The sequence below is a fragment of the Myotis yumanensis genome, unplaced genomic scaffold (genome assembly GCF_028538775.1).
Source record: "Myotis yumanensis isolate MYYU_CA2020_CCGP unplaced genomic scaffold, mMyoYum1.0.hap1 SCAF_23, whole genome shotgun sequence".
Classification (NCBI taxonomy): domain Eukaryota; kingdom Metazoa; phylum Chordata; class Mammalia; order Chiroptera; family Vespertilionidae; genus Myotis; species Myotis yumanensis.
This window is the reverse complement of record NW_027223774.1, coordinates 1,915,449-1,930,567: the sequence shown is the minus strand read 5'-3', so window position 1 is coordinate 1,930,567 and position 15,119 is coordinate 1,915,449. Positions and strand designations below refer to the sequence as shown.

General features: G+C 51.8%; 1 protein-coding gene and 1 long non-coding RNA gene across 3 annotated transcripts in view; both read left to right on the top strand.

Moving 5' to 3' along the window:
- The first annotated feature begins 1,123 nt into the window (after nt 1-1,123).
- On the top strand, nt 1,124-7,704 carry LOC138999581 (uncharacterized). Its single transcript, XR_011469404.1, has 3 exons — nt 1,124-1,240; nt 3,243-3,451; nt 6,888-7,704. It is a non-coding gene; the product is annotated as an uncharacterized lncRNA (long non-coding RNA).
- A 3,986-nt stretch (nt 7,705-11,690) lies between these two features.
- Nucleotides 11,691-15,119, top strand: part of ZNF667 (zinc finger protein 667) — a 29,760-nt gene continuing 26,331 nt past the window's right edge. The window contains exon 1 of one of the 2 annotated variants that reach the window (XM_070401678.1): nt 11,691-11,755. The gene's annotated coding sequence lies outside the window, so the exon portion shown is untranslated. Of the gene's footprint in view, nt 11,756-12,379; nt 12,467-15,119 lie in introns of those variants that run through there. The other variant, XM_070401677.1, reaches the window with a different exon arrangement.

The following is a 15,119-nucleotide window of genomic DNA, read 5'->3' as shown; positions in this document are numbered from 1 at the left end:
TCTTTTCTCCACATCCTCACCAGCACTCGTTGTTTAGTAACTTACAGATGATAGCCATTCTGACAGGTTCCGACAGGTGATATATCCTCGTGGTTTTAACTTGCATCTCTCTGATAGTCAGTGGCACCGAGTATCTTTTCATAGATCTATTGGCCATCTGTATGTCCTCTTTGGCGAAGCGCCTGCTCAGGCCTATTGCCCATTCTTTAATTGGATTTTTTTTGTCTTCCTTCAGTTGAGTTGTATGAGTTTTTCATGTATTTTGTAAATTAACCCCTTATCGCCCTAACCGGTTTGGCTCAGTGGATAGAGCGTCGGCCTGCGGACTACAGGGTCCCAGGTTCGGTTGCGGTCAAGGGCATGTGCCTTGCTTGCGGGCACATCCCCTGTAGGGGGTGTGCAGGAGGCAGCTGGTCGATGTTTCTCTCTCATCGATGTTTCTAACTCTCTATCCCTCTCCCTTCCTCTCTGTAAAAAATCAATAAAATGTATTTTAAAAAAAAAGACTGTACACGTTCTGCCCAGGCCTACACGTGGGAACATCAGACAGACTGCCAGTCATGGGTGAACATGGCTCAGACATTTTCAATGGACCAAAGAGAACACAAATCGAACCTGATTCTCTTAGAAAATCACCATTTTCATGGGCTCTCTATATACCATTTGATTGGAGGTGTTCACAATTCAAGCCATAATTCACTGTGAACCTGAGAGAAATTGTCCCCAGCTTGAGGATAATTAAGTGGCAGGGAAAGAACTTAAGTGTTTTTTTTTGTTTTTGTTCCCTCTCCCCCTCCTCCCCCCAGCCCCCAGAAATGGCCTATAAGGGAAAAGGCATTCACCTCTCTTTATTCTCTCTCTGTCTGTGAGCCTCCAGGAGCTCCCCATGATGCAATGAGTCGCTGAGTCTTCACAAAATGTTCTGAGGTCGCTGATGATGACTCAGGCACAGGCTGTGACTCTCCCCGGTTCATGGCCCTCAGGCAGGAGCCTTGGGTGGCTCTGCCCTCTATATTACCACCTGGCTCCAAACCCAGGAAGCAGAGCGGCTGTCCCTGCGGCGCAAACCAGGGCACACAGACCAAGCTGCTGGGACGGCTGTGGTCTGAGATGGCTGCAGATTACTTGTGGATGGAAGGGGTCCCCTTGTACGCAGATATTATCACAGACATGAGGTCTTTGCAGGATGAATTCGCAGTCAGGGATGAGGATGTCATCATACTGTCCTACCCAAAGTCAGGTAAGGAGGCAGGGCCAGAAACAGGAGGTGGGGAGCTGGGTTACCCATTTAGGACCATAATTCAATACCTGAAGTGGGAAGATTCTCATGACTGACTCAGCAGGAGTCTTGCTACACACGTGCAATGCTGGGCACAGAAAGCCAACGTCTATGTCTACATCTGGTCAAGAAAATGGCTCAGAGGAGTCTGATTAAAATTCAACCACAAGGAGAGACGTGGTCAGCATTGAAGAGAGAAGAGAGCAGGCCGGGTTACCTGTGAAATGGAGCAGATTGGAGAGACACTGAGAGCTGGTCAAGAACCTAAAACAACATGGGGAAGAGCAGGGACAGGGAGTCGCAGGCGGTGAGGCTGGTTGGGTTTAGGTGGGAAATTTTTTTTTTTTTAAGAGTTATTCTTGCTGCTTTTTTTTTTAATATATATTTTATTGATTTTTTTACAGAGAGGAAGGGAGAGAAATAGAGAGTTAGAAACATCAATCAGCCGCCTCCTGCACATCTCCCACTGGGGATGTGCCCACAACCCAGGTATATGCCCTTGACCGGAATCGAACCTGGGACCCTTCACTCCGCAGGCCGATGCTCTATCCACTGAGCCAAACCGGTTTTGGCGAGTGGGAAATTATTGAGGAACCAGAAATTCATCTTAAAGATTCAGGAAGTTATCCCAAGGCCATGTAATCCCATGGAGATCACTTTTTTTTTTTTTTTAAAGATGATGTGTTTATTTTTAAATAATTCTTTATTGTTGAAAGTATTACATATGTTCCCCTTTTTTCCCCCATTGATCCCCTCCAGCCCGCCCCCACCCCCCACCTTCACCACCTTATTGTCTGTGTCCATGGGCCATGCACAGATGCACACAAGGTGTTTGGTTGATCACCTCCCACCCGCCCGCCCTCCCCCACCTTCCCTCCGAGATTCCACACCCTGTTCGATGCTTCCAGGAAGATCATTGAGCAAAGATCACTACGTGCTCTCTACAGTGAAGGAATTCTCAGAGCAAAAAATAAAAATAAAAATAAGTAGGAAGCAGGAGATGCAATTAAGACTTGAGAATTCTATGTCAGCAGGTGAGTCCTTTGACAACTCTGATCAGACTAGGAGAGAGAGAGAGGGACAAGGACCAAGCAATGTTTGGGCAGCGAATTCGAAGTGATTTGTTGATTTTTAAAAGTCGAAGCATTTCTGAACGATGGCACCAGAGACGCTGGCCTGGCTACTACATTTTGGGGTGTGTGGAGACGTTACTGTTGTGAATACTGGAAACAATATGAAAAAGACAGTAGAACATGACGGGGGGAAATGTAAATAGTTAGAAAAGGCATTTGTGCGGTGGTTCGACGGTAGATGGAGGGTGTTGGTTAAGAAGATTTGGAGCAACCAATGGACATAAGACACTGGGGAGAAGGGGAGGACAGGGGATTGTCAAGGGCGGGGGAAAAAAGGAGACATATGTAATACTCTTTGTAATACTTTAAGCAATAAAACAATTTTAAAAATGAAAATAAAAGAGAAGATTTGGAGCAGGCCCTAGGTGGTTTGGCTCAGTGAATAGAATAGTGGCCTGCGGACTGAAGGGTCTCTGGTTCAATTCCGGTCAAGGGCACGTAACTTGGTTGTGTTTCTTTCCTCACCCTGGTCAGGGCATGTGTGGGAGGAAACCTATTGATGTGTCTATTTCGTGCTCCTCTCTCTCTCTCTCTCTCTCTCTCTCTGTCTCTCTCTGTCTCTCTCTGTCTCTCTCTCTCTCTCTCCCCTGCCTCCCTTCCTCCTTCCCTCTCTCCCTTCCCCTCTCTCTAAATGGAAAAAAATATCATAAAGAAAAAGGGGGGGGGGGGATGAAGGATCCATTGAATGTGGCCAAAAGGAAGTTAAGGTGAGAAAGAAACCATCAGCTGGATTCGTGGACAAGGGCAACATGGCTGAGGTAACCGTGTCTTTAATATGTCACCGTGCCACCCAAGGCCGATGAATGTAGGACACGCTCTCCCTCCTCCAGGAACCAGCTGGATAAAGGAGATCGTCAACCCGCTCCACACTGGGGGAGACCCCAGCTGGGTGCAGTCTGTGGTCAGCTGGGGCCGTTCACCATGTGTGGAGGCCCAGAAAGGGCTCGAACTCACCAAGAAGCAGCAAGACCCGCGCTCCTACACCTCCCACCTCCCCATGCAGCTCTTCCCCAAGTCACTCTTCACGTCTGAGGCCGAGGTGAGCTCACAACACGATGTCCGTTTGCATCACTCCGCGGGCTGCCCTGGATGCCCGTGTTTTAGACCATGGCTAACACGTGACTCGGTAAAGTGAGGTGGTTTAAAACCTTGTTCCAAGATACAGTGCCCCGAGCACACTCGGTCAGTAGTTAACCAGCATTTGTATTTCAGGGGAAATGAAGGATTGCCACCCATCTTTTGAATATATATATTAGAAGCCCATTGCAGGAAAATTTCTGCAAGAATAGGGCTTCCTCGGGCCAATCACGCCGCCAAGCCCCGTTGCCCAGGGCCACACACCAGGGTCCCAGCTGGCGGCGGGGCTTAGGCAGCACGCAGGGGCCCGGATGGCGGCTCGCGCTAGCCCGCCCTGCCTGCAGTATGCAAATTAGCCGCCATCTTTGTTGATGGGTAATTTGCATGTCATGCTGATTAGCCTGTGGGAGGCATAGCGAAGTTACGGTCAATTACCATCTTTGTCTATTATTAGATAGGCTATATATTTTTAAAATATATTTTATTGACTTTTTACAGAGAGAAATGGAGAGGAATAGAGAGTTAGAAACATCGATGAGAGAGAAACATTGATCAGCCACCTCCTGCACGCCCCCCACCGGGGACGAGCCCGCAACCAAGGTACATGCCCCTGACCAGAATCGAACCTGGGACCCTCCAGTCCGCAGGCCGAGGCTCTATCCACTGAGCCAAACCGGACAGAGCTAAAAAAATTTTTTTTTTATTGATTTCAGAGAGGAAGGGAGAGGGAGAGAGAGAAACATCAATGATGAGAGAGAATCATGGATCGGCTGCCTCCTGCCTGTCCCACACTGGGGATGGAGCCTGCAACCCAGGCATGTGCCCTGACTGGGAATCGAACCATGACCTTCTGGTTCATAGGTCGATGCTCAACCACTGAGCCACGCCGGCCGGGCATGGCGCCCACCTTTGCTGTGTTGGAGTGAAATGTTCTATAAATGTCAATTAAATCCATCTGATCCAGTGTGTCCTTTAGAGTCCCTGTTTCCTTGTTAAGTTTTTGTCTGGAAGATCTGTCCAGTGGAGTCAGAGGGGTGTTAAAATCCCCCACTATGGCTGTATTGTTGTCAGTCTCTCTGTTAAAGTCCTCTAGAAGTTTTGTGTGTGTTTTTTAAATATTTAGGTGCTCCTGTATTGGGTGCATATATGTTTACCAGGGTTATATCCTCTTGTCGGATCGATCCCTTTAGTATTATGTAGTGACCTTTGTTGTCTCTTGTGATGGCCTTCATTTCAAAGTCTTTTTTGTCAGATATGAGTATTGCTACTCCAGCTTTTTTTTTTTTCTTTTCCATTTGCATGGAAAATTTGTTTCCATCCCTTCACTCTCATCCTGTGTGTGGCTTTCGTTGGGAGGTGGGTCTCTTGTAGACAGCATATAGTTGGGTCTACAGCATATAGTTTTGTATCGGTTCAGCTACCCTACGCCTTTTGATTGGAGCATTTAATCCATTTACATTTAGGGTTATTATCAATCGGTACTTATTTATTGCCATTTTAATTGGCACCCGCCTTTAAAACCCAGTGGGGGTTTCCAATGGTGGTATCCTTAGTCCAGGCGCATGTGGGAGGCAACCAATCCATGTGTCGCGCCCACATCGACGTTTCTCGCTCTGTGTCTCCTCCTCCCTTCCACTCTCTCTAAAAATCAATGGGCTCCTCGGGCGAAGATTAACCACAAAAAAAAGAAAAGAAAAGACCATTTGGGTCCCTAAAGGATGAATATCCGGTGACGTTGGTGCGTGTACCATGGACCAGCTCTGAGCTGTGGATTTGCAGAGGCCCTGGCACACCCGGGCCTTTGTCCACAGACCTCCCTCCCTCGTGATGTCCCACCCTGCCCGTTCAAGGAACAGTGGCTGCCCCGGGTTCCACTCGTGTCTCTTCAGCTCAGCATGACCACTTTGCATGGACCATATTAACTCCACTGTGGCTGACCCTCCACAGGCAGAGAGCAGGGTATCAGGGGCTTGGTTTGCTAAGTTCCTTCTCGGGTGGATCTCAGTCTGTTAGGATCTTATGTCTACAACCTGAAAAGTACTATCTGCCACAGTTCTTCTAGTTTTGTTAGTTTTTTATTATGCAGACTAGAGGCCCAGTGCACGAAATTCGTGCACTCGGGGGGGGGATGGTCACTCAGCCCCACCTGTGCCCTCTCACAGTCTGGGAGCCCTTGTGGGATGTCCGAGCCTGGGCCGTCAGTCACACATCCTTCGCGCTGCCACCGTCACTGTGCTCACCAGCATGAGCCTGGCTTCCCTGTGGGAGTGCACTGACCATCAGGAGGCAGCTCCTGCGTTGAGCATCTACCCCCTGGTGGTCAGTGCGCATCATAGCGACTGGTCATTCCGCCATCTGGTTGATTTGCATGTTAGCCTTTTATTAGATAGGATGAGTCAGTAACATTGACCCCATCGACACCAGATGTAGACGCCGTGTTGTATTGCTACTGCTGGAAGGGTCTAAGCCAGTGGTTCTCAACCTTCCTCATGCCGCGACCCTTTAATACAGCTCCTCATGTTGTGGTGACCCCCAACCATAAAAATTATTTTCGTGGCTACTTCATCACTGTCATGTTACTACTGTTATGGATCGTCATGTAAATATCTGATATGCAGGATGTATTTTCATTGTTACAAATTAAACATAATTAAAGCATAGTGATTAATCACAAAAACAATATGTAATTATATATGTGTTTTCCGATGGTCTTAGGCGACCCCTGTGAAAGGGTCGTGCGACCCCCAAAGGGGTCGCGACCCACAGGTTGAGAACCGCTGGGGAAGGCCAGGCAGGGCAAGGCCAACAGCTCAGGGTTCACTGGTGTGAACAATGTTGGCCGACCAGGCGGGCTATGGGATGGTCTCTGCCGCCCTCTAGTGGAAGCCTCCCGACATTGCATTGTCACTGAGGAAAGCAACTGGACTCTCCCTTCTAACCCACAATTCAGAGGAAATACAGTGGGGCCTTGACTTACGAGTTTAATTCGCTCGGAGACCGAGCTCGTTAACTCAAATTACTCAATCAACTCAATGCAAAAAATCGGCCGAGAGACAGCTGATATCTCAAAAAACTCGTTAGTCGGGACACTCGTAAGTCAAGGCCCCACTGTACTAGGGGTGTTCACATTTGAAACCCAGCTGGCCCTGGGTTGATTTAGGACAGGGAAGGCCTGGCCGGTGTGGCTCAGTTGCTTGAGCGTGGTCCCATGCCCCCAAAGATCACCGGTTCGATTCCCGGTCAGGGCACATGCCAGGGTGGCGGGCTCGATCCTCAGTGGGGGGTGTGCAGGAGGCAACCGATCAATGATTCTGTCTAATCATTGATGTTTCTCTCTCTCCTTCTCCCTTCCACTTTGATATCAATAAAAATATAAAATAAATACAAATCAACAAAAGACAAGTGCTGGAGAGGATGCGGAGAAAAAGGAACACTTGTGCACTGCTGGTGGGAATGCAGACTGGTGCAGCCACTATGGAAGACAGTATGGAGTTTCCTCAAAAAACTAAAAATAGAACTCCCATTTGACCCAGTAATCCCACTTCTAGGAATATATCCCAAGAAACCAGAAACACCAATCAGAAAGGATATATGCATCCCTATGTTCATAGCAGCACAATTCACCATAGCTAAGATCTGGAAACAGCCTAAGTGCCCATCAGAAGACGAGTGGATTAGAAAACTGTGGTACATCTACACAATGCAATACTATGCTGCTGTAAAAAAGAAGGAACTCTTACCATTTGCAACAGCATGGATGGAACTGGAGAGCATTATGCTAAGCGAAATAAGCCAGTGGGAGAAAAATAAATATCACATGATCTCACTCATTTATGGATAATAAAGACCATTATAAACTGATGAACAAAAATAGATACAGAGACAGAGAAGCATCGATCAAAGTCCAGTGGTTCTCAACCTTCTGGCTCTTTAAATACAGTTCCTCACGTTGTGACCCAACCATAAAATTATTTTCGTTGCTCCTTCATAACTGTCATGTTGCTACTGTTATGAATCGTCATGTAAATATCTGATATGCAGGATGGTCTTAGGCGACCCCTGTGAAAGGGTCTTTCGACCGCCAAAGGGGTCACGACCCACAGGTTGAGAACCGCTGGATCAAACTGTCAAACCTCAGAGGGAAGGTAGGGGAGGGCGGCGGGAAGGGGAAGAGATCAACCAAAGGACTTGTATGCGTGCATATAAGCCTAACCAATGGACACAGACAGTAGGGGGGTGAGGGCATGAGTGGGGAGATTGGGGGAGGGCCATGGGGGGATAAGGACACATATGTAATACCTTAATCAATAAAGAAAAATAAATAAATGTTAGTGGTGGTTGCGCATATCTATGAATAGATAAAGCCATGGAATTGTATACTTTATATGGTGCCTAATGATACGGTGTACAACCTCAAGAAAGCTACCCTTTCCCAAAGGATGTTGTGTGAGGGTGAACGTCTGGTGGAAATTGCTGACACCCTTCTCCTTCCCTACCCAGCAACCACCTGGATGTCGGAGATCATCCACTGAAGGGAGGGCCCAGCCGGGCACCCTCTGGTGTCGACCAGCATCAATAACCATAGAGAGAAAATAAAAAAATCAATCCAGGCCGGAACATGTAAAGAATCAGAAAGGCCCATGTTCCCGTGCTCACATCTCTCCATTCAATTTTTCCCCCCGAGTCGGTTTTTTCTTTTTTTTAATCCTCACACTAGGATATTTTTTCCATTGATTTTTAGGGGGAATGGAAGAGAGAGAGAAAGACAGAGAGAAACATCGATGTGAGAGAAATGCATTGATGAGTTGCCTCCTGCATGCACCCTAACCAGGGCCCGGGCCCGGGAGGAGCCTGCAACCGAGGTACGTGTCTTTGATCGGAATCGAACCCGGGACCCTTTGGTCCGCAGGCTGACGCTCTATCCACTGAGCCACATGATCCAGGGCTCCAGAGTCTTTCTTTAAGTCCAAGGCCAAGGCCAAGGGGAGCAAATCATGCAAGGCCAGTTTGGATCACCCCTCGGGCTGCCCTGGACGCCTGTGTGTGAGGGACAGATTCAAAACCCGATTCATTCAGTGAGCATGTTAGGAAAGTTTGTTCAAAGCTACATATTCACGCACTACATCATCATGTGGGTGTGGCTACCAGGAATAGGTAGATTTCATGCGCTACATAGACCTCTGCTGCCACCTAGTGTCCGTCGCTGGGGACAGCAACTCGACTGTCCATCGTAACCCCCAATTCAGAGGACATGTGGGGTGTTCATTTGTTTTGTGTGTGTGTCTGTGTGTGTGTGTAAATAAAAGCTCTATTTCTTTAATAGAACTTAATTTCTTTTGTTAACATATATATTTTTTTATTGATTTCTGAGAGGGAGGGAGAGGGAGACAGAGATAGAAACATCAATGATGAGAGAATAATTGACCGGCTGCCTCCTGCGTGCCCCACGCTGGGGATGGAGCCCGCAACCCGGGCATGTGCCCTGACCAGGAATCGAACCGTGACCTCCTGGTTCATAGGTCGACGCTCACCACTGAGCCACACCAGCCGGGCACGGGTGTTCGCATTTGAAACGCAGCTGGGCTCCTCTGGCCGAGGCCTGTATGGTAGAGCGTTTCCTTGCCAATCAACAGCTCCACACACCTCTGACGCATAATCCCAGGAGCGCTATAGGAGGGAGATATTCTCACTTTGAATATCCCTAGGCATGTGGACTCAAGTCTGCACTCATCTTACTTTAAATGATAGGACAAGCTATCTAAGTTACACGAATCGCTTCCCATCCATCTTACGTGCTGTGGTGGTGGATGGATGGCGAAAATATCCGTATATCACAGTGTGTTATGTGTGGAAGATGTTACCTGAATGCGTCATCCTATATAATAAAAGGGTAACATGCAAATAGACCGAATGGTCGCTATGATGTGCACTGGCCACCAGGGGGCAGATGCTCAGCACAGGAGCATCACACTCCGGGCTGATGGTGGTGGCGGGAGCCTCTCCCACCTCCACGGCAGCGCTAAGGATGTCCGACTAAGCCAGTGATGGCGAACCTATGACACGCGTGTCAGAGGTGACACGCAAGCTCATTTTTTTGGTTTATTTTTCTGTTAAATGGCATTTAAATATATAAAATAAATATCAAAAATATAAGTCTTTGACTATGGTTGCAAATATAAAAAAATTTCTATATGTGACAGGGCACCAGAGTTAAGTTAGGGTTTCTCAAAATGCTGACACGCTGAGCTCAAAAGGTTTGCCATCACTGACCTAGCCAGTATGGCTCAGTGGTTGAGTGTCGACCTATAAACCAGGAAGTCACAGTTCGATTCCCTATCAGGGCACATGCCTGGGTTGCCAGCTCGATCCTCAGAGGGGGGCATGCAGGACGCAGCCAATCAATAATTCTCCTCATTGATGTTTCTATCTCCCTCTTCCTCTCTGAAATCAATTTTAAAAATCAATAAAAATATATTTTAAAAAGCCCTAGCTGGTTTGGCTCAGTGGACAGAGCGTCAGCGTGCAGACTGAATGGTCCCAGGTTTGATTCCTGGTCAAGGGCACATGCCCAGGTTGTGGGCTCCATCCCCAGGAGGCAGCCGGTCCATGATTCTTTCTCATCATGGATGTTTCTATCTCTCTCTCCTTTTCCCTTTCTCTCTGAAACCAATAAAAATATATTTTTTTTAAAAATTCTGCCTGGCCGGTGTGGCTCAGTTGGTTGGGCGATGACCCCTGCACCAAATAGTTGCCGGCTCGGTCTGGGCAGATGCCGGGGGTTTAAGGGCTCCATCCCCAGTAGGGGGTGTGCAGAAGGCAGCTGATGTGTGACTCTCTCCCTCTCCCTTCCTCTGAGGAACGAAGGAAGGGAGGGAGGAAGGGAAGGAGGAAGGGAGGGAGGGAGGGAGGGAGGACATTTTTTAAAAATATGTTTTTATTGATTTTTAGAGAGGAAGAGGGACAGAGATAGAAACATGGATGAGAGAGGAACATCATCCATCAACTGCCCCCTGCACACCCCCTACTGGGGATCAAGCCCGCAGCCCAGTGATACCGAATTTTTGGACTGGAACTCGGATTCTTTGTCCGAGGGAATCGAAGAATGAATCCTTGGACAGAAAGTGGTAGAGCAAAAATGGAGAATTTTTGAAGGACAAGGACAGACGCCCACGTGGGGAGGGGGAAAAGGGTCCCACTGAAGTCCTTTTTCCATGGCTTTTAACGGCTGCAGATCCTGGTGCCCCAATATCCCCTCTGATTGGTCACTATTCCCTTGGACTGGTTACTATAGTAACTCCTGGGCTCAAAGGTTGAACATCACATGGGACAGGTGAGGCTCTCCCCTCCCCCCTTCCTTATTGTTTTCCTATTCCCTTTGGGCCTTCCTCACCTTCTGGATGAAGGGCTTCCTTCTCTTTATTTTGTAAATATAGACTTGGTCTTCTCCCAGTTCCCTTGTCTTATGGAAATAGACCTGTTGCCGCCTCCTTGTCTTATGGAGATGTGACTGCATCTGGCTTCCATGTGTGATGGAAATGTACCTTCTCCCCGTGTTTTTTTCCATGGACCCCAATTCCTAAAAAAATATCCCTAAGCCTGGCTAGATCCCCCTAAAATTCCTGCTTCGCCAGGAATCGCACCAGGCACGTGCCCTGAACGGGAATCGAACAGGTGGCATCCTGGTGCCTGGGTGGATGCTCAATCGCTGAGCCCAGCAGCAGCAGGATAAATACTTTAAAAATTCTCTACAGGTTCCAACGTTCTTGCCATTTTGCAAAAGCGGACACACACACCCACAAAAAAACAAAACAAAAAAAACAAAAACAAAAAAACGCCCACAGGGCCAGGTCGGGCAGCACCCCACTGCTCTCTCTGAGACGCAAGATCTCACAGCTGCCACCTCACACAGCCGTCGCCTGACGCGTCGCCATGGCAACGGGCCGCAAGGAGTCCTGGGAAATGTAGTTTCGGGGCCGCCAAAGAACTCTAGGCTCCTCGATGGATGAAGGCGCCATGAGATTCCACCCCGGGCCTGAGGACCATCCCTCCACCCCTCTCCCGGGCCAGTTCGTCTCGGGGAAGAAGAGATCGCAGCCCGCGTCGCCCGGTTCTCCCCACCGCACGCCAGGGTGTGGCCGCCCGGAGCCGCGCGGCGCCCCGGAGGCTTCTGGGAGTGAGTGCGCAGTGCGCAGGCGCGGGTGCGCGCGTTAGCAGCCGCGGGTGAAGGCGGCTCCGAGTCCCGCGGATTCCGGACCGGGACGCGCAGGTGCGGAGGCCGGGAAGGGCGGCGAGGCGGAGGCTGGGTAGGGTGAACAGACCAAGGGCGGGCCGCAGCGCCTGAGAGCGTGTACGTGACTTCACCTGGGAGTGCGGCCTGGGCGGGGCGCGCGGCCGGCCTTGCGTGCCACGTGGGTTGGCGCGGAGGCGGCGACGCCCCCTGGACGGCGCTGATTGCGTACGTGCTGGCATTAGCGGTTACATGAGAGGGGCGGGGCCTCCGGCCGGTGTCCGTGGGAACGTCCCGGGAGTGATGGTTGCGGAGGGGAGCCGCGTGGCTTTGTTTAGGGGCGTGGCGAGGAGGCCCTGGGGGCAGTCCCGCGCCTGAGGGGGCGGGGCCCCGCGCTCCTGAGGAGGTGTGGGGGCGGTCCCGGGCGTGAGGGGGCGGGGCCTCGCGCTCCTGAGGCGGCGTGGGGGCGGTCCCGGGCGGGCGGGGGCGGGGCCTCACGCTCCTGAGGCGGCATGGGGGCGGTCCCGCGTGTGAGGGGGCGGGGCCTCGCGCTCCTGAGGCGGCATGGGGGCGGTCCCGGGCGTGAGGGGGCGGGGCCTCACGCTCCTGAGGCGGCATGGGGGCGGTCCCGGAGCGTGAGGGGGCGGGGCTGAGTGCCCGGAGGTGAGTGCGCAGGCGCGCATGGGACCGCGGGGGTGTTGGCGCCGGAATCAGGTGGGCGCCGCTGGGAAGCGACCGGAGAGGACGGAGGTGAGTGTGCGTGTGGGGGTCTGTGCTCCCGCTCCCCCGTGGGGTCGTGAGGCTGCATCGGGGGTCCCTGCGCCCCAGCCTGTGTGCGGCTGTGAGTCCGAGGCTGCGTGTGAGGGGAAGGGCCGTCACGGTGAGAAACCTGTGATGGCGTCGGTGTGCGGTGAGGAGAGGGTGCGCGCGTGTGTGAGAGACAGAGCCAGCCGTGGAGGGGGTCGGGGGGTGGGGTCCCCGGTCCGTGTAATTTCACTGTGGTCCGTGCTCTTCACCCGGGAGAGCGGTGCCCGCACCCGGAGGGGCCGGGAGCGGGCCCCTGAGGGGGGCCCTGAGGATGCGTGTGCTCGGAGCGCGCATGCGCGGGACGCAGACAGGTAAGGTCACCTGTTGCCTGGGCGACTGAGCGACCCGGCGTCCGAGCTTCTGCCGGGGCCAGTGTGCGTGGTGCCGCCCGGGTGCGGGCCCGCCTGTGCCTGGAAGGGGTCCCGGTGGGGAGGCGCCCCGGGCCCCGGTGATACCGAATTTTTGGACCGGAACCCGGATTGTCTGTCCGCCGGAATGGACGGACTCCCACGTGGGGAGGGGGAAGGATCCCGCCGAGTTCCCCTTCCCTGCGGCTTCGAAAGGCTGCAGACCCTGGTGCCTTGATGTCCCCTCTGATTGGTCGCTATTCCTTAGGCTGGTTCCTATAGTAACTGCTGGGCTCAAAGGGGGAAGCTCACATCCACGTTGAGGTTCCACCTCCCGACCCCTTCCTTATCGTTCTCCTATTCCCTTTGGGCTTCCTTCTCTTTATTTTGTAAATATCGGCCTTTGGGCTACTCCCAGTTCCCTCGTCTCATGTAAATAATGCCTGTTGCCGCCTCCTTGTCTCAGGGAGATGTGGCTGCACCTGGCTTCCTTGTGTTATGGACATGAACCTTCTCCCTGTTGTTTTTTTTCCCATGGACCCCAATTCTAAAAAAGAAAAATCCCAAAGCCTGCCTGTGTCCCCCCCCCAAATTCCTGCTTTCCTGGGGGGTGAGACCCCCAGCATTGTGCTTGCTGAGCCCTGTTGGGGGGGGGGGCTGGGTGTCGGTTGTGATGCCCTGCGGAGGCGCGGAGACAGGGGTGCCGTGGTGATGCTGGGGGGCGCTCCTCCTCGAAGCCCAGGGTCCTACCTCCCAGTTGAGCAGCAGCAACCCCGCTGATTGTCTGCCTTTGAAAGGAGGGTGGCCCCGGCCGGTGTGGCTCAGTGGATAGAGCTTTGGCCTGTGGACTGCAGGGTCCCAGGTTCTATTCCTGGTCCCGGCACTTGCCCGGGTTAGGGGCTTGATCCCCCAGTAAGGAGTGTGCAGGAGGCAGCTGAGCAATGATTCTCTCTCATCATGGATGTTTCTGACTCTCTCTCCCTCTCCTCCCTCCGTCTCTGAAATCAATAAAAATACATTTTTTAAAAAGCAGAGGAGAGGAGGGCAGGGCGCTCAGCGTGACCTCTGGATCCTGTGGAGCTTGTTGGACGCTGACTCTGGTTTAGTCACTCGCTGGTTGTGTGACTTTGGAAAAGGCCACTTACATCCACGGCCCTCGGTTTCACACCCAAAATCGGAACGATAAGTCCCGGGCTCCTGGCGAGCCCTAAGTGGACACCGGCCGTGCATGAATGACAGTCGCTTTGTCAGTGACATCATAATGGGAAGGACGCCCAGAGAGGTTCCGAATTTCCTCGCCTGGGTTCCGGTCGCCTGGGTTCCGGGAGGACAGAAGCAGGTCGGCTTCCTGGGTGGAGGTGTCCCTTGGGAGCTCATGGAGGGGAGACCTGAGCGGGGCCGGGGGGAGGAGGGGTCCCCATAGCACGGGCTGGAGGTAGCTCTGTGTCTAGACCAGCGGTTCTCAACCTGTGGGTCGCGACCCCTTTGGTGGTCGAACGACCCTTGCACAGGGGTCACCTAAGACCATCCTGCATATCAGATATTTACATGACGATTCATAACAGTAGCAACATTACAGTTATGAAGTAGCAACGAAAATAATTTTATGGTTGGGGGTCACCACAACATGAGGAACTGTATTTAAAGGGCCAGAAGGTTGAGAACCACTGGTCTAGACCAATTCTCACTGTGTGTACTTTGGGCCAGATAATTGGGGGGCGGGGGCCCTATGAATTGTAAGATGGCCCCTGGCCTCTACCCACCAGATGCCAGCAGCACACGCCCTGCCCCGGGGGTGAAAGCCCAATGTCCCCCGATGCTGCCAGGCGTCCCCCAGTTAAGAGTCACTGTGGACAGGACGGTGACGAGGGCACCTGATGGACAGTCCCAAGAGGGGAGGGAAAGGAGGAGAGAAGGGGCCGGAGGGGAGAGGCGCTGAGGGGTGATGTCCCCAGAGGCGAGGGTGGGGTGTCTGGCCTGCAGCCCGGGGAGGCTCTAAGAGGCAGTCACTCATTCAGCAGGCACGTGTCCGCCATGGCCAGGTCCATGCAGGTCAACAGACAAGACAGACCAGGCTCCTTCCTGCTCAGCTGTGTTAGAAATGAGGCGAGCCCCCAAGTCAGGGTCCTGGTGGAACACAAAACACTCGGGAGACAGGCAGCAACGAAACATCTTTTTTTTCCCCACTGTCAGCTATTTTATTTTATTTACTTTTAATTTCTTTATTGATTAAGGTATTACATGTGTCC